General features: G+C 35.1%; 1 protein-coding gene across 3 annotated transcripts in view; it reads left to right on the plus strand.

Moving 5' to 3' along the window:
- Grid2 (glutamate ionotropic receptor delta type subunit 2) overlaps positions 1 to 23,516 on the plus strand; it is a 1,450,739-nt gene that overhangs the window by 597,490 nt on the left and 829,733 nt on the right. Inside the window, exon 1 of one of the 3 annotated variants that reach the window (XM_029478538.1) lies at positions 6,331 to 6,398. The exons of the other annotated variants lie outside the window; for them this stretch is intronic. The gene's annotated coding sequence lies outside the window, so the exon portion shown is untranslated. Of the gene's footprint in view, positions 1 to 6,330; positions 6,399 to 23,516 lie in introns of those variants that run through there. 3 annotated transcript variants of the gene reach the window in all.

The following is a 23,516-nucleotide window of genomic DNA, read 5'->3' on the forward strand; positions in this document are numbered from 1 at the left end:
ACTCCACTGGAGTGCCTGCCTTGCTATGGGAAATGTCCTCTTCAGGTTCCATATCTAAGGACACCTCCATTGATTCTTGGGAACCTCCCTTGTTCTCTCTCTCTCTCTCTCTCTCTCTCTCTCTCTCTCTTTCTCTCTCTCTCTCTCTCTCTCTCTCCCTCATCCTGGAGAGTCCCCCTACTTCATAACCACAGTCAGTTGCAGATTTCCATTCATTCTCATGGCCACCTGGCTATCCATCCTCTCCTCCTCATCCCTGATCCTGAACACACACATACGCATTTCCCTCCCCATCTCCTCTCCCACTCAATTCCCTCTTTTCATCTTCTTCTTATGACTACTGTATTACCCCTTCTAAGTGAGATTCAATCACCCTCTGTTGGGACCCAACCATGGCTGTCCTTCTTTCATGTTTCTTCTAGAAGCAGCAGAGGGGAAAGAGTCAGCAGGGCCAAGATTTGGTTTTGAAAAGCATTTATAACTGCTAGTTAATAATAAAAAGTTTACCTATCTTAAGTCTAAGTCATTTTGCTGCTGGTCTGACCTGTCTGTCTTGAGTTGTCCCGAGGCCAGAAACTATGCTCTCTGATATTTAACACCTCATCATAAAATAGCAGGAGATTAAGTAAAGTAATTGTTGTTCACTTCTTCAGAAACTGCAGAGCTATAACTCCCAGGCTGCTAGTTGAAGTTGCAGGAAGATAAAAGGACACTTTTAAAAGAGGTGTTAGCCTTTATTTCTAAGTTAATCAGTTCTTCAAACAGTTTCTACAAAAGTTCTCCTCCAAAAAGTTCTCTCTGAAAAGTGCTTCAAAAAGCTCTATAAGGAAGTTCTCTCCTGTTCTCTAAAAATTTCTCTGTTCTCTTCTTCTAATCTTGCTCTTTCCTAGTACTCAGTGTAATAATCATCAATCATAATGCTTTTATTTTCAATGTGTTTATTCCCAATCATCTTTACTTCTTAGTTCTTGAGTTCAGTTCTAAAAGTTCTCTCTCTCTCTCTCAAATCTTTTAGAATACATGATCACGTGGTAAAAAAGTTCACCAGACGTTTACACATAAATTCACATCATGAATTGAATAGGAAGTTTACAACAGAGAGTATTTACATGCATATCCAAAAGTAATTATCTGGCTAAACATTCATTATCTGTCACAAGACGAACAGGTTAATTGAAAGTTAAAAACCATAATTTTGTGACTAAGATATTAGTGAAGTTTTGTATAGATAATCTCACTCAATATTTTATCTTCTGTCCTTACACCTACAGTAAATTGTTAGTTCCTTTTTTATGTTCTTTGGTTAATGGTGTTACAACCTCTTGGAATATGCACTTGTAGATGCCTGCTTGCTATCTCAGAAGCAATTAACTGGTGATACTTGAAGACTAGCAGAGTTCTCATTGCTGGTTTTAATTATCAGAGAGGACTTAATAGCAGTCATATTTATAAAAGAACTTAGTAATTACTAATGTAATTTTAGGAATTCTTATAGAATTATCATTAATAATTAAATCTTCCATTTGTCTATATAGTATCACTATATCCTCATTGTTCTGCAGATCTGCTCAAAGGTGTCGGCTAATAATATCTAGTGATAGATAGATAGATAGATAGATAGATAGATAGACAGATAGGTAGAGATATATTTAACAATAAAAGGGATTTCATATTAATAGCAGGAATCTTCCCTGAAATGAAATTCTTCTCAGCCTTATCTAGAGAAGTAAATCTGTCGTTAACTTTGACAGTCCATGGTGCAACCATCTCAGGAAGATTACCTGCTAGTTTTTAGCTTCTCCGTGATAGCCCCAGGCAACTCTCACTTGTGCCTTCATTCTTGATTAGCTCCTTTGGTTCTGTGGAGTATAGCATGGGTATCCTGTATTTTAAGTCTAATATCTACTTTCAAGTGAGTACATTCCATTCATGGCCTTTGGGGACTATGTTATCTCACTCAGTACGATGGTCTCAAGATTCCTCCATTTGCCTGCAAAAGTACTATTCAGCTATTATCTTCCTGATTCTTAAGAATTGCTATTAGATTGTTTAACTTTGGAAAAAAAAACACTTTAGATCCCATCAGCCTAGAGGAGATCATTGGTACAAAAACTTAGGAAAGATATGGGATTTCAACTCTACCAAAGTAAAGAACCAAGTTAAAGGAGAATTTTTGTCTTGATTTACTTCCTAAACTTTCAATACTAGGGCAAAAATGCAAATTTAGTTTTGTTTTCAGATAAGGAATGTTCTGTATAAGGATTGTATTCAGGATTTAATAAATCCTCCAGAGTGGAAGCCATGTTGATGGGAGAAGGTCTTATTGTTTATTTACTTTTGACAAAATTTTTTCCTGATTTTAACTGTTTTTCAGTCTCAAAACTTTATTATCAAGAGTCTTCATGAGACTTTATTTGTAAATTATATATGTATCTATGTATATGCTTGTGCATGTATGCATATACATATATCTACTCTAATAAGTAAAAGGCTATCTCATAAACAAACTATACAGTCATTTTTATTTTTTACTTTTTTTCCCCTTTATTTTGGAGCTCTGGAAGTTTTCTTTTCAGTTTGAGTCATTCAAACTGTCTTGTGTAAACATATTATTGAGAAATGAATATTTAAAAATTATAGTACAAAGAGAATAAACATATGTTGTAATTTATAAAATATAGACAAAAGAACTTACAAAGTCAAACTTCCTGTTTTCTGATTCTTTGTATCCCTTGTAATACTTGACCTGATTGTCATTTTGTCTCTGTGTGCCACCTTTGAAATTATAGAAAATAGAGCTGTGAACTCCATTTAACTTGTAAGCATTGAAAAATGAATGAAAACATGAATATTGATACTGAATTTAAGGCTTTATTATAGTGGTGTATTTCAGTGTCCTATTCCTAGTACTATTTATGATAAAAGTAATAGTTTAGGAGACTACCAAGCTAAATGGACAGTGAATTCTAATATGTCCATGGAATTGTTCAGTTAAAGATTACAGATGATTATTTTAGCAGCTGTATAATTAAAGGTTTAGGTTTCATGAGATCTAAGGAAATTTGCTTATAGACACTAAAATATTCTTATGTCTCAATATCATTACAGGTTCTTGTTAAGTAACACTATTACAAATAAATTTATATTACTGAAAAGAAGAAAATTAATAAATTGAAAAGATCTTAATTTTCTATAATTTTGATAATTATGAACAACAAAAGAATAAAGAAAACTAAAGGGAGCATCTAAAGTAAAATATTGTTACTTATTAAAAAAATCTAAAATTATTCAGCAGCCAAAATTATTACATTGATAGAATTTCTTAGGAAAGTGAAGACTAGTAATAACTATTGCTTTTGTAACCATTTAATATGAATATTTAAGAACTTATGAAAAGGAATAGATCATTTTTGAATATTGCTTAATATTAATGTCATTTCTGTGTATTTCCCATAATAGTTGTACTTTGAAAGTTACACATGGTAAACCAAAATTATTATATACATTTGGGAATTGATAAGATAAAAGATAAGTTAAAGAAAAACCCAGAGATTTATTGAATTTCTTGCATAATATTTATAAATAGAATTATTTAGTGACATTTCTGTTATAAAAATAGATATTTAATATCAGTGAAAGAGTTGAAATTATTTTTAGATCATCTGAAAAATCAAAGAATAGGATAGTTTTGTTAACTACAAAGAAACAACTAAACTTAAGTTTATTTCTGGTGTTTCAGTTCTGGAGGATAGAATTTTTATTTTATAAATGTTATGCCTAAACATCTAGATTTGCATATAAACTGCAATAACCTGTTGTCATTTTGAAATTTATCTTTTTGGTCATGGATTTATATACAAATAACAAGGTGGCTTTTTTTTTTGACATTTTATACTGCATTGTTTACCTTCTTCTCCTTTCTCTTGGAGATGAATTTTGTTTTTCAGGTACCAAAGGAGTAGAAATGAATGAGTGCTCAAAGTTATGCTTATAGTCTCAGGCCATAAAAATTGTCAAACTTTTGGAGTTAATGAAAACACATAAAACTATATTGATACTGTCATGAGAGTACTAAAACTGTCTGTTAATGAGTGTCTTTGAGAGATGTCTTATGATGTGGTAATGGGTCAAGCCTCATAGTAGATAAGTAAAATATCCCTAAAAGTAGACAGTCAATTGTGAAGGAATCCTTTATTAGAATTAAAGAGTGTATGTCCTTATTTTGAATGAACCATAATCCTCTGTCAGAGTTTTCTTTTAAATTGTCAAAAGAAATGAAATAGAATTACTTGTGTTAGTAATTTCATAAGCCAGGAAAGTCACAATGGCTTTGAAAGTAACAAGGGTCTTTATTCATTTATTCAAAATTTGGAGTATCTCGCAAAAACAGGAGTGGATTAACTAGTGTAGTTTCTGTGTCTGTAAGTAACAAAATATAAAAATGATACAAATCAAAAAAAATTTATAAAAAATGTTTAGTTTGTAACTATAATAAAAATAATTTTCAGATTATCTCTAATAATAGCCTTAAGAAATATTACTTTTACACCAGAAGTTAAGTGAGGGTTCCACATGAAACACCATGTTCATATTTATGCAGGGTTCACCTAGCTTTAGGACGGGTCAAATGGTTTATTGTATTTAGTGAATTTAACCGAGAGAGGTTTCTGCTGACTATAAGTAAAAACTTCTAAAGCTAACTATTTTTTTTAAATCCTTCAGTTACTCAACATTAATCAGTGTCTGTTTTTACTTGTTTCACAAACCGATGATTCTACAACCCACTCTGTTGTAGTTAGTGTATTCACATCCCTTATTCACTTTACTACATTTAGTTTTGCTTTATGACCTGTACTACTGTAAGAATTGCAAAAACTGGTAAACATTGTTTCACTGAAGTGTAAAAAGCCTATTTACAGATGTGATCCTTCCCATGACTTTTCTTTATGTGTTTCCAAATATTACATATATTTTGTATGTATTAAGTATATGTATTTAAATTTAGCATATGACTACTTGTGTATGTGTATAAATTCATATATATGAATGTGCATATGCAGAGGTCAGCAAGAAATGTAGAAAAGGGGAAATGACTTCCTTTTCAATATTCCACATCTACTATATATTTTTTTAATTTTTCTGTTCTCTCAATTCAGATTGTTTACATTTGCATTTTGTAGGACTGTACAGATATTTAACAACTTAGGTTTTTCATTCACCTTTTGGTCTATATTTGATTATGTTTTAATACTTGATTTAAATTTTAAATATTTGAAAATATTTGAGGAACATATATTTTGTTTAAAGAGGACTATTGAAAAATTATACATTTTAATGTCCATCATTTTCTTATACTTTTTATCTTTATCATCCACTTATTTGTTGATGAAAACAAGAACAATCAATAATGATTGATTTCATTTTCTTACTACTGTCCAGAGAGCAGTGGTGACTACCACAGGAATACAAATGTCTCTGAGCTAGTATGAAATGTCTTCGGGGAATATTCACAGGAGTGATGTAGCTGAGGCAAATGGTAGTTTTATTTTTCAAATTTTATAGGCATCTATACTGATTTCCTCAAAGACTCCATTAGTTTACCATTTCATCAAAAAAACGCATAATGGTCCTCTTTCCCCACATGTTCAACATTTGTTATTTGTTGCCTCTCTCTCTCTCTCTCTCTCTCTCTCTCTCTCTCTCTCTCTCTCTCTCCCTCCCTCCGTCCGTCCCTCCCCCTCTCTCTCTCTCTCTCTCTCTCTCTCTCTCTCTCTCTCTTTCTTTATTCGTTGTTTACTTTCTTTTTATTAGTTTGGGCTTTGTTTTTATTTCTTTTCAAGAAATTTAACGAGCATAATGCTGTTATTTAATTCTGTTCTTTCTGATTTTTCACTGGTATTACCTATAAATATAAACTTTCTTTTGAGACTGCATAGTCTCTATTCTAGATGCTCTGTGGGTTGTGTACTTGTTTTTATTAGACTTCGGGAATCTTTAAATCCCCTCCAATTTTGGCTACTTTCTAATTTACTTTTCTTTGAAAATATGTTGATTAATCCCCAAGTATTTATGTACTTTTAAATGATTTATTTATTTGTTTGTTTGCTTGCTTGCTTGCTTATTTTGAGACAAGGTTTCTCTGTGTAGCCCTAGCTATCCTGAAACTTGCTCTGTAAACCAGGTTTCCTCCAACTCACAGAGGCACCTGTCTCTACCTCTCAAGTGCTTGAACTAAAGATGTATGCCAAGACTGTTTAACTCTTATTCAAAGTTTTTAGTTGAAATATAATTATATCAGTTTAACTTCTTCTATTCCCTTCCAGCTACCAGCTATCCTTCCTAAACCCATCACATCTTCTCTCAAACTGGTATCCTTTTCTTTGATGAGGATAAATATGGTATGTGTGTGTGTATGCATATGTGTGTGTGTGTATTGTGTGTATTGTGTATACACCAACATATATAAATGCAATGTGCTGAGTCCCATTTTTTGGACACACTAAATCCATTTTTGCTGCTTGTGTACATATGGCTTCAAAGTTTACCACTCTTCATGAACAACTAGTAAAGGGTTTCATTCCTGGGTGAGGACAATTCTACTTCTCCCAACAGTCAAACAGAGGTGCTGTCTAGGTGTGGGATACATGAAATTCTTTTTCTTCCTAATTAGCATGTCCATTGTTGTTTTCAGTATTCTGGCCTTGCTTATGCAGCCATTTCTCAGAGATAGTGGTTTACTAATGTCTTCCTGCCATTCTAGCTTTTATATTTTCCACCTCTCTTTTTGTTGCTTTCTGATGCAAAAATACAAGAGCTGTGATATTGATGCATCCATTGTGGCTTGGTTCCTCAAACTTTTGATATCTGAATCATCTCAAATTGGAGTTGTCTGTGACAGTCTCTGGTGGAAACACAGGCTTCTTTGTTAATAAGTGCTAGCTCCTATTATATGGATAAGATTTACAATGTAGTAAACAAAGTCTTGTCTGAAAAAGTGTCAGTTATAGATTCTTTACTTCACTAACCATGATTAGGCTTCCAGTACCAGGAATGATCTTCCTCCTGCTGAGTGGGCTTTAAGTTCTAATTTGTGAGGGTAGGCTTACTGTTGCTATCTGGCTTTAGTTTACTGTGGTCTGATAGTATATATGGAATTATTTCAATTTATTCTATTTATTAAGGTTTGACTTGCTTTGGGATACATAATGTGATTTTTTTTTTCTCGCGGTGTTTATTCTATGAGATTGTGAGCCTTAAGATTCAGTATATAAATCTGTGCAATGGCTATGTCTTCCTAATGAATTGGCAATATATGTACCCTCCTCACCTCTTCAGACTAGTTTTGGTTTAAAACCCATTTTTACCATATATAAGGATTCACAGTCCAGTTTGTTAGTTTGACTTCCAAGCTTTGACGTTCAGTTTATGGATGTCTTTTGTAGCACCATGCTTCTTGCAAGCGAATCTATGAGAAACATTTTCCTGTTCGGTCTACTACTTCAAATTCATCTTTTCATTGATGTGTTGAAGCCCTTTACATTTAAGGTTAATGTTGGGAAGGGTTTGTTCTCACAGTTTTCTCCATCACTGTTTGATGATTTCACTTAGATATTTTAATATATGTATTATTTTAAGGAGCTTCTAGTGCATTAGATTTCATTCCCACTCCTCAAACGACCTTTAATTTTAGTCGTTTATTCCTAGAACCTAGAAAATGATATATTTTCCTATAGCTTTAATTACTTGAGGGTTCTACGCATGGTCTTTCATCCTACTGTCCTGCTCACTCATCTCCTGAAGCACTGTCCTGTTCCACACCCATCGAATTGGTCCAATTCTCACAACAATGAGTCAAAGCAATGCTGCTTCCACTGAAGCAGGTTAAACTTATGACAGGCCAATTTCTTAAAGTAAAATACGACTTTGCCCTGTAGCTATCACTTCCTAATAGCATCAAACTAGAGATGAGGACCCATATCCACATCTACCTCTACTTCCCAAAAGATAGTATACATGAGCAAACATTTGTGAAAAGTGAAATATATCTCTGTTAACTATCTACAGTTACTTTAAATGTGTATCCCAGAATCAACCACTCACCTTTCTAGATTCATATCTGCATAATTAATGTGACAGTTTTAATATCAGACATGGAGCCACATATTTATGAAAGAAGCAAATGTCAAACATCATTCTTAGCAGTTGTATTTGAAACATTCTTTTGTATCAGTTACCTGAAATGGGATGAAAAGTAAGGGTAATAGATAGTGCAAAAGATCACACACAAAAACAATTGTGAGGGGCTAGAGAGGTGGCTTCAGGGCTAAGAGCACCTAATTCTTCTTACAGAGCTCGTAAGTGGTGGCTTACAACCTTCTGTAATTCCAGTTTCTGGAATCCTATATCCTTTTCTGACTTCATAGGCACCAGGAACATGCATGGTATACTTACATAAATACAGGCGAAGCACAATCACATGCAAACATATAATATATGTCTTAAAGATGAGAACGTGATGAATTTTAATTGTCATGTAGTCAAAAATACAATATTTAAAATATTTTCCGTTATAATGGTAAAAATTTCACTCCTCTCTTCTATAATTACATTTTACCTGTCAGGACCTAGAATTAACTGAGATTGTACTCGGATACAATCTGCTTTCTCTTTACTCCAATATTTCTGAGAGTATTCTTTATAGCTTACTGTTTTTCCTCTGTTAAATTAATTATAATACATTCATCGACTACCTGTGCTTACATAGACTACTCTAAACCTATGGGTCATTAGAGAACAAATCCTACTTGAAGATGAACATTGGTATCATCTGCATAGGAACCTGTAGATGTCTACTTGGATTGCCTTACTAACTCATGTTTGGTTTGTGTATATCCCAAAAGGATATACATGTTTTAACATCAGATAATCAGCTTCAATTGATTGCAATAATTGCTTTCATGCTTGTAAAATAAATAATGAAGAACAGGATCTCTGTAATGGACATGTAGTATTCATGTGACTTTGTGTGTTTGTGCATCAATATCCATGTATTAATGCCTTCTGGTATTAATTTGTTTTTATTTTCAAGCAGCCATTTTCCTTGCCTTATCATTGCATCTTGAATTATTAATGATGGACAAAATATGTCTCTGAATTCCTAAATTTTAGAATAAGGTCAATTCCATTTATTTTTCTGATAAAAGTTCTCTTAGAAATGTGTTTACAAGGTACTGCTCACCATGCCAAAGCGTGATTATCAGTAATATATAGTTTAGTAATTACAGCACTGCACATTTTTAACTCCCTAATTTCTCAAAATACAAAAAAAAAAGGATGTTGAGCTGCAAAACTTCTATTTTTAGTAGACAAAATAAATTCCGGCAGGCTCTAAAGAAGGGAAGGATGTTGGTACAGATGTGGACTACAGATGTTAGTGTTGAAAAGAAGAAAAATGGCACAGAGAGGAAATAATGCCTCTTTGAATACACATTGTTAGCAAATCAGCCACTGAATGCAATCAAAAGAGATTTTCACATTTTACATGTAAACGATGACTCCAACTTTCTTGGAAGTGTGTCAAGGATTCCATGTTTTTGTTTTAGTGACTATTTCCCTTTGCAAGGATTCACCAGGGCTGGCATTCATAGTCATGTATCACTGGGAAGAATTGTCCTGAATGGTATAAGGACCAGTGTTCTTGCCCTGCTATGTCTCACCAATGTATTATGATTGAGTGCTGGTTACCATACTTCATCCATCTAAGGTAGTACAACTTCTTACTATGATTGAAAAGACATGTGGCACATGGGGCTGAAAAGAAAACGTCTATATTTGAATACTGTGCTCTACTCTTTTACCTACATTTATACTTACCTGAACACAAGGTGCTTTTTAAAAATATTACCTATCTCTAATGACAATGTCCAGTAATTGAAAACATATTCTAGTGCCATTATCTTATCTTTGCAAACAAGGATAAAATCGATAGGTAATAAATGTTCATTTATCTTTTTACAATGAATACTTTTTTTTGTTTTGTTTTTTTTTTGTTTTTTGAGGCAGTGTTTCTCTGTGTAACTCTGACTGTCCTGGAACTCACTTTGTAGACCAGGCTGGCCTCGAACTCAGAAATCCGCCTGCCTCTGCCTCCCAATTAAAGGCATGCGCCACCTTAAATCAATATATTTAGCTGCCTTCAAATTCTTTGTTATGAAAGTTAAATATAATTAAATATATGCATCATATTTTACAAAAGTATTTATACAAAACTTACATCTTACCACAGATTTTCATTTTCAGCAGAAAAACCATAATTTCTTACTCAAAACTATAATTTGTTTTATTTTAATAATAGCTCTAAATTTATGAGGCTTCTTCTATTTTAAGTGTAATTCTCCACTTTCCACCTAAGAAAACCACAAAACTTAGGGGATTTTTTTTAACTCAGACCAGGAAATATTGCTAATAGATGCTTTCTATTCAGAACACTTTCCTTTAATTTATTCATTTAACAAATATTCATTTAGTACCTTTAATTTGCCAAGCACTGTATTGGGAACTAGAACAATGAATAAATTAGACAAAGCCCATGAGTTCTTGGATGTTATAGTACAAGTGAGGAAGGTAGGAAACAGCAGCAAGTCATGAATTATTGAAATAGAGTATCCAGAGGTGACAGGGAGGGTTGCTTTGACAGATACTGGAGAATATATCTGAAACAGAACTTGAAACAACCGAGAGTGCTTTGCTTCAAATGGGCTTACAAGATGCAAAAGAGAGAGAAGAGCTTGATTGTTCAAGGAACTAAGAAGATGGCAAGGCTGTAGTATATGAGGCTGGAGAGCGTTTCCAAATGTCCATGACCTACGGTCTTTAAGAGGAGGCTAAAGGAATGAATAAGTAATCTTCTTTTTTAAAATAGATAATTGTTTTCTGGACTGTAATGAAAGCAATGATTATCATACAAAAATCACTGTTTGACAGTATAGTATTTTTGAGGCAGTGTAGCTACCTGGTAGCTTAGCTACTTTTGGTCACTATAATTTGTCTGTAAAGACTTCTTTGGGGTTTTAACTAGACAATTCTTTGGGGGTATTCAGAATAAAAACATCAAGTTTTGTGAAGGGTAGATTATGAGTCTTTTGCTTGCTTGTATATATGTGGAATTTGCTTAGGTATTTATGAGAAATATAATTGTATATGTGAAGTAGACAATAGACTACAGAGTCATGGAGATGGTGGTACGAAGAAAATTTGGGGTTCTTATCTGAATCACCTGCAATGTTTGACCTTTTATTTCTCTCCCTCCTTCGTATTCAGCCTCCTTTATTATTTTAATTGTATATATATATATATATATATATATATATATATATATATATACACACAGACACACACACACACATATATATGCACTACTGGATGCATCAGGCAAAGAAGCACAGGGAAAGTATTTTAAAAGTAAGAGTACATCTTATCAGACAGCATGGTCACACACTTTGATAACTTGCTTTGGGTTGTCATCCACAATACTACTCTCCTAATTTTCTAGCAAGCTCAGACCTCTTTCCGAAATCCTTTGCATATTCTTTTACAACTCTAAATTGATCTTTATATAAACTATAGTCTCAAATTTTAACTACCTTATATAGTGATGAATCATATTTTACAATACATGCCACACTCATTTCCAGGTTAAATACCCATCTATTCTTTCATACCCCTATTGTAAACTATTGAACTCCTAAACCAAGTGCATGTGCATCACCCTTTAAACTTGATCTTTGCAGATCAGTCCAATTAAAGATAATTATAAAATATTGCTTGCTCAAATGCTGTAAATCCTTATAGAATTATTTTCCCCTTTATATAGCTCACTCTGAATCCATGAGCTTTAAAATCCATGTCTCTACTGTATTATTTCATATCACAACTTCCTAAAGCTCTGACCTTGACCTTTGTCTTCCAACTCCTTGGTAACAAAGACTTCTGAGTTTTTGTTCTCTCTGTGTTCTACTAAAGGACAAGACAGAAACCATCTTTAGAAGATGCATCAGGTTTTTGCTCTCTTCCAAAAGCCATTCACTGCATTCATTTCTCAAGCTCAGTAAATTCTGAATGTTGCACAGTATCTGTGTCAGTTACTTTCCTGTCTAGTTTTCTACTCATTTCTGTAGAATCTTATCTGATTCCATTTCTAGCTATGGATGATGTCTCCCTGTTTTACTTTTATAAAGTTAAATATACCATCTTCAGAGCACACCAACCTTTTGGTTCTTCCTTTTGGTGGCCCACAGCTCTCCAAATGCCAATGTCTGTTGGCTGAGATCTTTTGTAAGACCTATGTAAAATAGAAACTCCAGCCCAAATTCTTAAATATTTTTCTGCCATTCAGTTTTCTCTATAGCCCCACTATTTGGGAACATTTTACATTTAGTTGTCAGTTGCTTAGACTTACTCTGAATGGATGTGTTTGCTTTCCTCTTGCATCCTCCAACATGAAATAGGGAACATTATGTAACAGTGGCAGACAAAGCACCTGAAAAACCACAGAAAACAATCCATAGAGATTGTGATTTATGTATGGTGAATAATCTCATTCTCCTCTTGCACCCTTTAATTTTGTTCATTATACTTCTTTTTGCCCTTCTGCATGGAGCCACAGCTTGACAACAGCTTATATGTTCGTCTCTTCCATCCCCACACTGGTAACGATATTTTCTGTGAATACTGTGAAGCATTTTAGCCTAAAAAAACAAACAACTCTTGTACACAGGTGCCCTTATTTATTAGCAGAGTCCTTGTTGATAATTAAGAGAACCCTTTCAAAATCTATTTAAAATTCACACTTCCATAGGATTCATGTGGGCAAAATGTTTCTGCAGATATCTTTATCAATAGTAAATAAGATGCCATTAAGTCTAATGGCTCTTTCATCCACTCTCTCCTGTTTGTCTTTGGTGACTGCTAGAATGCAGAAGCTTTACAAAAACATTGGCTCTTGGCTAGTGTTCTCTCACTGTCTCGAAATTCTAAAGAAAATTTGAAGAAAGGAGCTTGCATTCTCATTTAAAACTGGGAATCAAACATTATTTGCCTTATGTTCCATTTTGTTCATGCTTGGAGAACCTCAAAGAGTAATAGTGGATATAAACGATTCAGTTAAAAAGAATGACTTTCATTTTCTGAAGCTTAAAAAAATTACCAAGCCATTATTTCAGAAGAAACTTTTCATGTATGTAAATATAATTGACGAGAAGAATTGCAAGCTAATGTGTTGATCTTATGTGGTGAGAAGATTAACAGAGGTGAATGGAATTTCTCAAAATTGTAAATTAACACTGTGTTATTAATCTTCATAAATATCACACCAAGAGCTCCCATTAGGTAGAGAGGGAGGCAGTGACAAATGATTAAAACAAGCAATAGGGTACATAAATTATAAACTTTTCCAGGAAGCAGCAGCTGATTTCTTTTAAACCAAGAAAGGACAAATAAAAAGACAACTCAATATTCTTCAAACTCCATTGCTGAATTTAAGATTTATGGTCTTTCATTATTTTAATAAATGATTTTCTATAAATAATATATTTAAGTATATATTTAAGATAATATATTTAGTATATATAGTATATATTTAAGATAATAATGTGGATCTACAAACAGGAGATAGTTCTGAACTTAAAGACACATTGTAACAATACTGTGGGCTTGGACAAGAGAAGGGATGTTAAATATTTCTTTTTCATTGTCACTATTAGTAATATCCTATTGTATGCATTATTATACACAATCCTTACAGTGTGATTTATTTGGTATTGAGTTGGGTTGTTTTTCCATTGTTTTTAAAGCAAAATGAATAAACTTGTAAACACCAATACACTAGAGTACTTTTCACAGTGAAAGTATCTTTAAAAGACATAACATTTTGGCTGCAAAATTAGGACATAGGATTACTGAAAATCCTTCTGCTATAGTGACAATAGAAAAATAACTATATTATCTATATTTTCCAATATTTAATGAAGCCCCCATAACCTGAGATTATTTACATAACAGAGTCATAAAATATTTAGGTAGATTTTCTTTTTTAAAAAAAGAACTCCTTCTCACTAGCTGCTTGTACTCAAATGTAAAAAGTTTAGCTAAGGTAACTCACAGGGAGTGCATGGCAGAGAAATATGTTTTATTCATGGGCCAGGCTGCTCTTTCCCAGCGATGCAAATAAAACTGCATGTGAAGGAACAGCTGCTCTCAGAGCCAGTGTGTGTCTGCGGAGGGAGCACAGCTGGAGCAATATGCGGAGCATTATCTTCTGTGAATCAAACAGACCAGGAAGCCGCTTAGTAATACATATGTAATTCCACTGCCTCTGAAAAGCCCAGCTCATTCTCCCTCTCTTATTCCCAACACCCATTTAAAGCTATGCCCTCTCAAAGAGGGGGGCCTATGAAGCTACATAACGATGTTATGGAATTGCAACATGAAGTTTTCTAAAACTTCAAGCTGTATTTTCTCCCCTATCTCTTACCATCACCTTCACTGTCTTCCCTCTGTTTGATCCTCAGAGCTTTCTTAGCACCTTCCAGGTTTCCCCTTGGCCCAAGGTTATGCAGACAGTGTGATTAACAGGTGAGGTCAGTAATAACGAAAATGAAGATCTAGTGACTGAATTCCATCTTTCAAGGTCATTCTCACATCTATAAAGAGATGTTTTAAATGAAGGGCAAGTTGAAATTGCTTAAATAAAAAATGGCAGAAGAAGCAATCAGGGAGAGGAAGGAGAGGGTGAAGAAGAGAAGGGAAAGAAGGTGAGAGAGAGGAAGCGTGATTAATTTCAGTGTCTACATACATTTTCAGCAGATGGAAGGGACAGTGTGCAATTATATCTGTGAGTGCTGATTTGCACAGAATATAAGTAGCTTGAATAAAGCGTGGCAGATAGGGCTGCAGAGCTGGCTCTGTGGTTAAGGCCACTAGCTGTTCTTGCAGAGGACCTAGGTTCAGTTCTCAGTATTCAAATATAAACAAACAGCCTTTAATTCCAGTTCCAGGGAGCATGATGTCCTCTTCTGCATCCTGTGAGCACTGTGCATATGTATGCTATACAAACTGCATATGCTTTGTCCAGGGTTGACCTTGAATTCAGAGATCTGTTTTTCTCAGTCTTCTGGGATTAAAGGCATGTACTTTTGTGTGGGCCTAAATTCTTCACAGCCACTATACCTCAAGATTCCCATGAAAAGACCTGTGTCTGCCAGCCTCAAAATCTGGATCACAGGTGTGCTCTCCGTTTCTAAATTCATTCCCAATGTAGTCAAGCTGACAACCAGTAACAGCCATCACAGTAATCATCAGGATATAAATTAATGAATTTGACAGCATTAAAGGAAGCTAAGTATGTTGTTATACCTGTGTTTGGTGAGGAAATCAAGTTAGCCCTGAGACTTATGAACAAGTCAAGTGTGAATGCTATTTCTATAACTTACTGACTCTGCCTTTTCTAATTCCTTTTCTAATTCCTCCTTAATTACATTTTTGGAATAACAAACTACTTATCATTTTGGTTTACATATTCCCTCTGTGTAAATATTACTACCTTTAATTAGATGAGTGTCAAGTATCATTGGTTGCAGACGCTTCTATGTCTGAAAGCTGGCATTACAGATATCGGACTTAACCTATTGATTTCCTATTTAACTCTTATAAAGAGAACTTTATCTTTATCTTAAGAAGAACAATTTAACATGTCAGATGCTGTGTATAAAATAGACATGCTTATGTCTAGATAAATCATTGTGAATTGCTTAAGACAAACCTAGCATACCTTTCATAGAAGTTGTTATTTGTCTCAGGAATCATAAGTAAAATCATATTTACCTGATGAATAATGAAATACTTGAATTTGTATTTCAATTAACAATTATTACTTGCTAAAACTTGTGCTGTTTACACTCTTAGCTTCTGTATTGGAATTATTGAGCTTTCAACCTAAAGAAACTACCTTGATAAACATGTATCTAAAACTTATTTCTATGATTATTTCTATAACTAAATTTTAACTGAAATACAGAAGTTATGGACATTCTACAAGAAGATTAATAGACATTAAAACTATTATTTACCAATGTGATGATTTTTAGCAATTTGAATCCTGTAACGAGACTCTATTATTTCCTTAAGAATAATCTTAACAGAATAAAAGGTTAGAGCAGTGCCATGGATAGATTATATGCAAGAAAATATAAGGAAATACATTCAAGAGAATTTAAGAAATAAGTAATGTGTAAAAGACAATTCAGGACTCATTTTGTTTTCAGAGCTAAGAGGAATATATGGACTGTTCTGTGTTTATAATTGTTATTTACTTTTTTCTTAATTTTCCATATGTTCTTTCTTTCTATTCAGATAACTGTCTACAGTTTTTAAACAGACATATAAACATAATTGTCAGTATGTAATGAGAGTATGACAACAACTTAACCATCAAGTTATTTGCAATGGCTAATAATATTATATCCTTAGAAGAATGTAGGTGGATTCACATTCCATGCAATTATTCAAACTATTTCTGAGTTTTTATGAAGAAATATTTAATATCCTCACCTGGTGTTGACCAACATTGTAACTTTGCATTTATTCCAAGATTATTTCAGGTATTATGAAAAGTATCTACCCATGGACTTAAAAAGCAGACAGACAATGAAAGAGATGGGGTATTATGGCTTTCTTTGATTGTCCTAGCTTTTGGTTTTGTTGTTTGTGTCTTCATTTGATTGATTTGTTTTGACAAAATAGGACTGTGAGATATTGAGATTCTGTACTTTAGCTTCCAATTACCCATGGAAGGATATATTATAAAGGAAAAAAAAGAGCAACAGTTTAGACTATTGATTCCAGATGAAAATATTAAAGAACCACCAGGGAGAGTTCCCAAAAAGATGTAAAAGACTGCTAATGAACTAAGATACCCAAAGTATAATGACTGAAGTTCTTTAATTCCAATTTACTGAAAATGAGGTATGGATTAGCAATTAGGTGTTTGCTAGAGACTTTTAAGATCATTCAAAGATCAAACTGCAGTTCGTGAAGCACTCCCATTTAGATGGTTTTGCAAATCTGGTTTCTACGTATAGAAGTGCTATCATGTGTAAAGTACAATTAACATAAGCATTAAAGAAATAATCTCTGCACTCTACAAATTTGCAGATTGCATGAAGGGAGATGGACATGCATGATCCAGGGCCTCTGCACTGCATAAAATGCCAGTGTAGGGATGAGAATAACCATTATAGACAATGAAAAGTTCAAATTGAGTGTGCTCAGTCTCCTCATTTACTGGTTTTATATTATCTAACTCAATCTTAATAAAGCATAGAAAACGGAAAGCTTATTGCTGTTTTTGTCTTAGTCTCCAAGCATGTTTCTAGTATTTTTTTTATGACAGGAATTTGAACATTTTATACCACATACCTTAGTGATCATTTAAAAATGTTCAAGCAATAGGCATGTGGCTGACTTCATGGCATGAAAATGAGTCCAGCAGTCTTGTGCTAGCTTCCAGACACTGTGATTATGTGATGACTATGGTGTGGCATTACCTCCACTGAGAGTTAAAGCTGCTCAGCGTACATCCTGAAGACATACAGTAGCAGCTTCCTGGGAAGCAATTATAATCTTTCTTCAGGACATACAGAAGAGAATTTCAGTTAAGCAAATGCCAGTAATGATTCAAGCAGGTGCACTTTCTTATGCTGCAGTTATGGAGAAGCAATTGCGTGGCTGTCCATTTTTTAGCTTTAAGTTAAAACCATGGTATGAAGGGGTATTTCTAGGATTCTTCTACATGTTCAACCCTGTAACTTACGAGAATTGATAATGTCAACATTAGCTGTGTCTCATCCTGCTACATGCTTAGAGAAATCTGTCCTAATTCTAAGGCACCATACTTAGCATACAAAATATATAAATGCCCTAAGGTGACAATGACACTCATGGTTTCTTTGTAGAGGACATTCTTTGTGTTCCTTTGTCATCTTTTTGTTGTTGTTGTTGTTGTTGTTGTTCAAGTGCACCTCTGGCCTCCTGGCACATCTGTTCCTCCAGTATCTGCCCAGTATTTTCTAGTATCATGAAAGTCCTCACAATAGCACAATGGCTTAAAACTTCAATTGCCCTTAGTTTACCTTAGAATCTTCTAATGTGATTATGCACAGCCTTGGGGCTTTTTTTTTTATTGTAGCCTATAGCTCAGATTGCCATTGGATCTAAGCCTCCTGCTAGTCACTATGAAATGTAAAGTTATATGTTTGACCCTTTAATTTTTATATGGTTAAGATGTATGTTTTGTGGCCTACCCTAAGAAATGAAGAACATTTAATCTAAACTATATAACATGATTGGTTATTTCCTAAGGAAAGTTAGTGAGGACATTGCCTAATGAACTGGTATTTGAAGACACAGTGTGATACCAGGAAAATAAAGAACTGTTTTGTTTCAGTAGAGCTTATCCACTGAAAAAATATTTTCAGTGAAAAAGATGGAAACAAAAATAAAAACACTTGTAGAATGTGAGAATAGAAGGTGAGGCAGGAAAAATAAGAACAACACATGTCTTTGAAATGTTTGAATTCATGTAGCAAATGTTCACGGTTCTAACCACTGTAAAAAAAAAAAAAATTAGATTTCCCCGTAATTCTCAAAAGTGCCCACAGGGTTGCAGCTTCATGCATGTTCCTCTCTTTCTTTCCCTCTCAATATTACATCCTTTGCACATTTAAGCCATGACCAATGATAACCAATAACAATCTCTGTCAGTCATTTTTACCTATCTAGCTTTTGTAATAAAAATGCCAAGCTTCCCAACTGAGATTCCTTTAAAGTTCACATTCTTTTATTTCCCCTTATTTTTTTTTTCACCTAAAGGGCAGTGTAGACTGAAAGAAATTTTGAAATATACCTCGGTAAAAAATTTAAATGTTGAAAGGATTTTAACAGATGAGATTCTTACAAGCTTCTAATCTGCCATGCTATGCATATGCAAAACAATTATAAAGTTTATGGCAGCTCATCGGAACACCTGTATAAATATATAAATTATGTTTGGAATCCCTCTTTGTGTCTGAAAGAGCACTGTGATTAATTATCCTCTATTAACATTCTCTTCAGGCTAGTTTGACTAAATCAGTCTTGAATACTTTTTTCACTATTCCTATCAGGAAACACCTCTCATCTCTGAAAATTAAAGTCCCATTGATAAGTGGTGTTTATGAATTAGATTCATTTAGAATGAATGGTGCTAGCATTCCCACACTCAGAAATTTAGCTTTGCTGCCTATATTCCCCAGGTCATTAGCCAAGTGTAAATACCAGTATATCCTTACTGATATGAGTGATTAAATAAATTAATAAATGGAGAGGTGAAAAAAAATGCTTCATCAGACAAACAGGCTTACCATGAAGCCTCAGTTCAACCCAAGAGACCCACACTCGGGAAGGAGAGAGCTGACTGCTGCAGGTTTCCTCTGTTAACTACAGGTATGACTTGACATGCACATACTCTCTCCACACCCACAAATAGACAAAGAGATGCAAATTAAAGTGAATGAGTAGAAAAGATATGATTTTTTTCTACATGAAATAAATATTCAAGTCATTATTCCTCTATTAGGGAGTGCCCATTTTCTCTAGTCTCACTTATGGGAAAAGGCATTTGAGAAGGGAGAACTGCAGTAAGACTATTTGAAGTTTAACATCAAGTGAACAAAATGGACACTCACTTTCCTAAAACCTGTCTACAGCTCCTTGGTCAAGTGTGGAATTTCACTATCTCCTCTTTCCTTAATGCTTGGATATTGTCAGGCTTGTTCTTGCAGAGGACTTACACATGTAGTCGTAGATTCTGTGTGTAAGTACAGTGTCCAGCAAACACTGTTAATGCTGGGTCTTAAAACCTTTTGGTCCCTCAGCTGCAAGGAGCCATTAATGTTAGGAGAAGAGGATATAATAGAACTTCTCATTTAGAAATGAGAACTCCATAGTCATTTATTCTCTACATGTTGACCAGATGGAAGTCTCTGTTAGTGACCATATGCTGAAAAAACAAAATGTGTCTCTAATGAAGGTTGAGGGTTGCACTAATGTAATAGAATTGAGGTAAATACTTAAGGAGCAGTTTAATACCGTGTCCTTTGTAGCAAAATAATAGTATTGGGCTTTGCTCTAAGACTCATGGCATAATGCAGCAATGGCTTCTTGGCCCAGTTAATGGTATGAGTTCTGTCTTGTTAGCCGGGCCTAAATCTAATGAGAAAGAAACTGATTGCCTCTGTAAGAATCATGACAGTGTTTCACCACTGGGTGTGTGGTGTTTTAATCAGACTGCAGGGCTCTGAATGGCCCATGCTTATTGAACTTTGCAAGGAGCAATGGCATTGCTCATGCTTTAGTAACTCCTCACATGCTTGTCTCAAAACAAGTAAGAAATCTATGCATAGAGAGTATAGTTTTAAATAGCTGCATAGTACTCTGAATAGTACAGTAAATGCATCACATTTTCTGTATCCATTCCTCTGTTCAGGGACATCTGGGTCCTTTCCAGCTTCTGGCTATTATAAATAAGGCTACTATGAGCATAGTGGAGCATGTGTCCTTATTACAAGTTGGAACTACTTCTCGGTATATGCCCAGGAGAGGTGTTGCTGGATCCTCCGGGAGTACTATGTACAATTTTCTGAGGAACTGCCAGACAGATTTCTAGAGTGGTTGTACAAGCTTGCAATACCACTAGCAATGGAGGAGTGTTCCTCTTTCTCCACATCCTCACCAGCATCTGGTCACCTGAATGTTTGATCTTAGCCATTCTGACTGGTGTGAGGTGGAATCTCAGGGTTGCTTTGATTTGCATTTCCCTGATGATTAAGGATATTGAGCATTTTTTAGGTGCTTTTCAGCCTTTTGGTATTCCTCAGCTTATAATTCTCTGTTTAGCTCTGTACCCCATTTTTAAATAGGGTTGTTTGGTTTTCTTAAGTTCTTTATATATATTGGATATTGGCCCCCTATCAGATTTAGGATTGGTAAAGATATTTTCCCATACTGTTCTTTGCCTTTTGGACTTATTGACAGTGTTTTTTGCCTTACAGAAACTGCAATTTTATGAGGTCTTACGCAGCTATTAAAAACAATTAATTTGGGTCCTTTCAGCAAAATCTTGCTAGTGTATACAATGGTGTCAGCATTTGGAGGCTGATTATGGGATGGACCCCTGGGTATGGCAGTCTCTAGATGATCCATCCTTTCGTCTCAGCTCCAAACTTTGTCTCTGTAACTCCTTCCATGGGCGTTTTGTTCCCAATTCTATGAAGGGGCAAAGTGTCCACATTTTGGTCTTCGTTCTTCTTGAGGCTATGCTGGGGCCTAGCAAACACAGAAGTGGATGCTCACAGTCAGCTATTGGATGGATCACAGGAGCTAGAGAAAGTATCCAAGGAGCTAAAGGGGCTGCAATCCTATAGGTGGAACAACCATATGAACTAACCAGTACTCCCTCCTCCACCAGAGCTCGTGTTTCTAGCTGCATATGTATCAGAAGATGGCCTAGTCGGCCATCAGTGGAAAGAGAGGCCCATTGGTCTTGCAAACTTTATATGCCTCAGTACAGGGGAAAGCCAGGGCCAAGAAGTGGGAGTGGGGTGGGGCGTTGAGGGGAGTGGGGAGGGAGGATATGAGGGGACTTTTGGGATAGCATTGGAAACGTAAATGAAGAAAATACCTAATTAAAAAAATAAATATATAGACTGATCCAGAAAAAATATAATCCAAGAGATAACTGGGAAATACTATTTTACTGACTACTTACCTGAGAGCTGCTGCTAACTTCCTCTGGCCACTCCTTGGGCTCATTGTCTTAAGTAATGATCTTATGGCCTAGTTGGCCATCATTGGGAGGAGAGGCCCTTGGTCTTGCAAAGATTATATGCTCCCAGTACAGGGAAATGCTAGGGCCAGGAAGTGGGAGTGGATGCTTTGGGGAGCAGGGTGGGAGGAGGGTATAGGGGAATTTCAGGATAGTATTTGAAATGTAAATGAAGAAAATATCTAATAAAAATTGTTTTAAAAAACCAACTAATTTATGAAATTCTTAGAAAAATGGATGGGTCTGGAGAATATCACCTAAGTGAGGTAACCCAATCACAAAAGAACATGCATGATATGCACTCTCTGATAAGTGGTTATTAGCCCGGAAGCTCAGAATCCTTCTTAGAAGGGGGAACAAAATACCCATGGAAGGAGTTACAGAGACAACGTTCTGAGCAGAAGCAGGGTATGGTGGCACAGGCCTTTAATGCTAGCACTTGGGAGGCAGAGGCAGGTGGATTTCTGAGTTCGAGGCCACTGGAACAAAGTGAGTTCCAGGACAGCCTGGGTATACAGAGAAACCCTGCCTCGAAAAAAAAAAAGTTCTGAACAGAGACTGTAGGAATGACCATCAAGGATTGCCCCAATTGGGGCTCTATCCCATAAAAAACCATCAAACCCAGACACTATGGCAGATGCCAATAAGAGCCTGCTTACAGGAGCCTGATATAGCTGTCTCCTGAGAGGCTCTGTCAGTGCCTGACAAATACAGAAGTGAATGCCATTGGATGGAGCACAGGGTCCCCAATGAAGGAGCTAGAGAAAGGACCCAATGAGCTGAACGGGTCTGAAGCCCCCCATAGGAGGAACATCAATATGAACCAACCAGTAACCCCAGAACTCCTTGGAAGTAAACCACCAATCAAAGAAAACACATGGGGGAACTTGTGTCTCTAGCTGTATATGTAGCAGAAGATGGTATAGTCAGTCACCAATGGGAAGAGAGGCCCTAGGTCCTGGGAAGGTTCTATGTCCCAGTATAGGGAAATGCCTGGGCCAGAAAGTAGGAGTGGTTGGGTTGGTGAGCAGCGGGAGGATGGAGGGAATAGGGGATTTTCAGAGGGGAAACTAGCAAAGAGGATAGCATTTGAAATGTAAATAAAGAAAATATCTAATAAAAAAAGAAGAATATAATTATAATTTTCATCAGCAAAAAACAACTTTAACATTCACTCAGTGTTACAGGAAATAAGGATTAAAGATAGCCAGATCCTGTTCAATCTATCTAGGTCTTAAAAGAAACACAATCCACTGATTCTTAACATCAAACACCCCTCATGTATAGAATTTCTGATTCCTTAATTAGTCTATGTAGAAATTTCTTTGAAAAATTATTGAAGGAGAAAATGGAGCTCAGAGACTAAGACTGTGATCCACTTAAGCCCAGAGATAATATTACTGGTAGAGCCCATATCCAAGAAAAACAATGGATTTATCTTATAATTTTAATTTTTTGAGATTATATCAGTCTTGCTTTGCCTTTCCTCCTTGTCAATCCTGCCATGTTCTTCTCCTTTCTCTTTTTCAAGTTCATCACCTCCTTTTTCATTAGTTACACACACACACACACACACACACACACACACACACACACACAC

Source organism: Mus caroli, chromosome 6, assembly GCF_900094665.2.
Source record: "Mus caroli chromosome 6, CAROLI_EIJ_v1.1, whole genome shotgun sequence".
NCBI classification, from domain to species: Eukaryota; Metazoa; Chordata; class Mammalia; order Rodentia; family Muridae; genus Mus; species Mus caroli.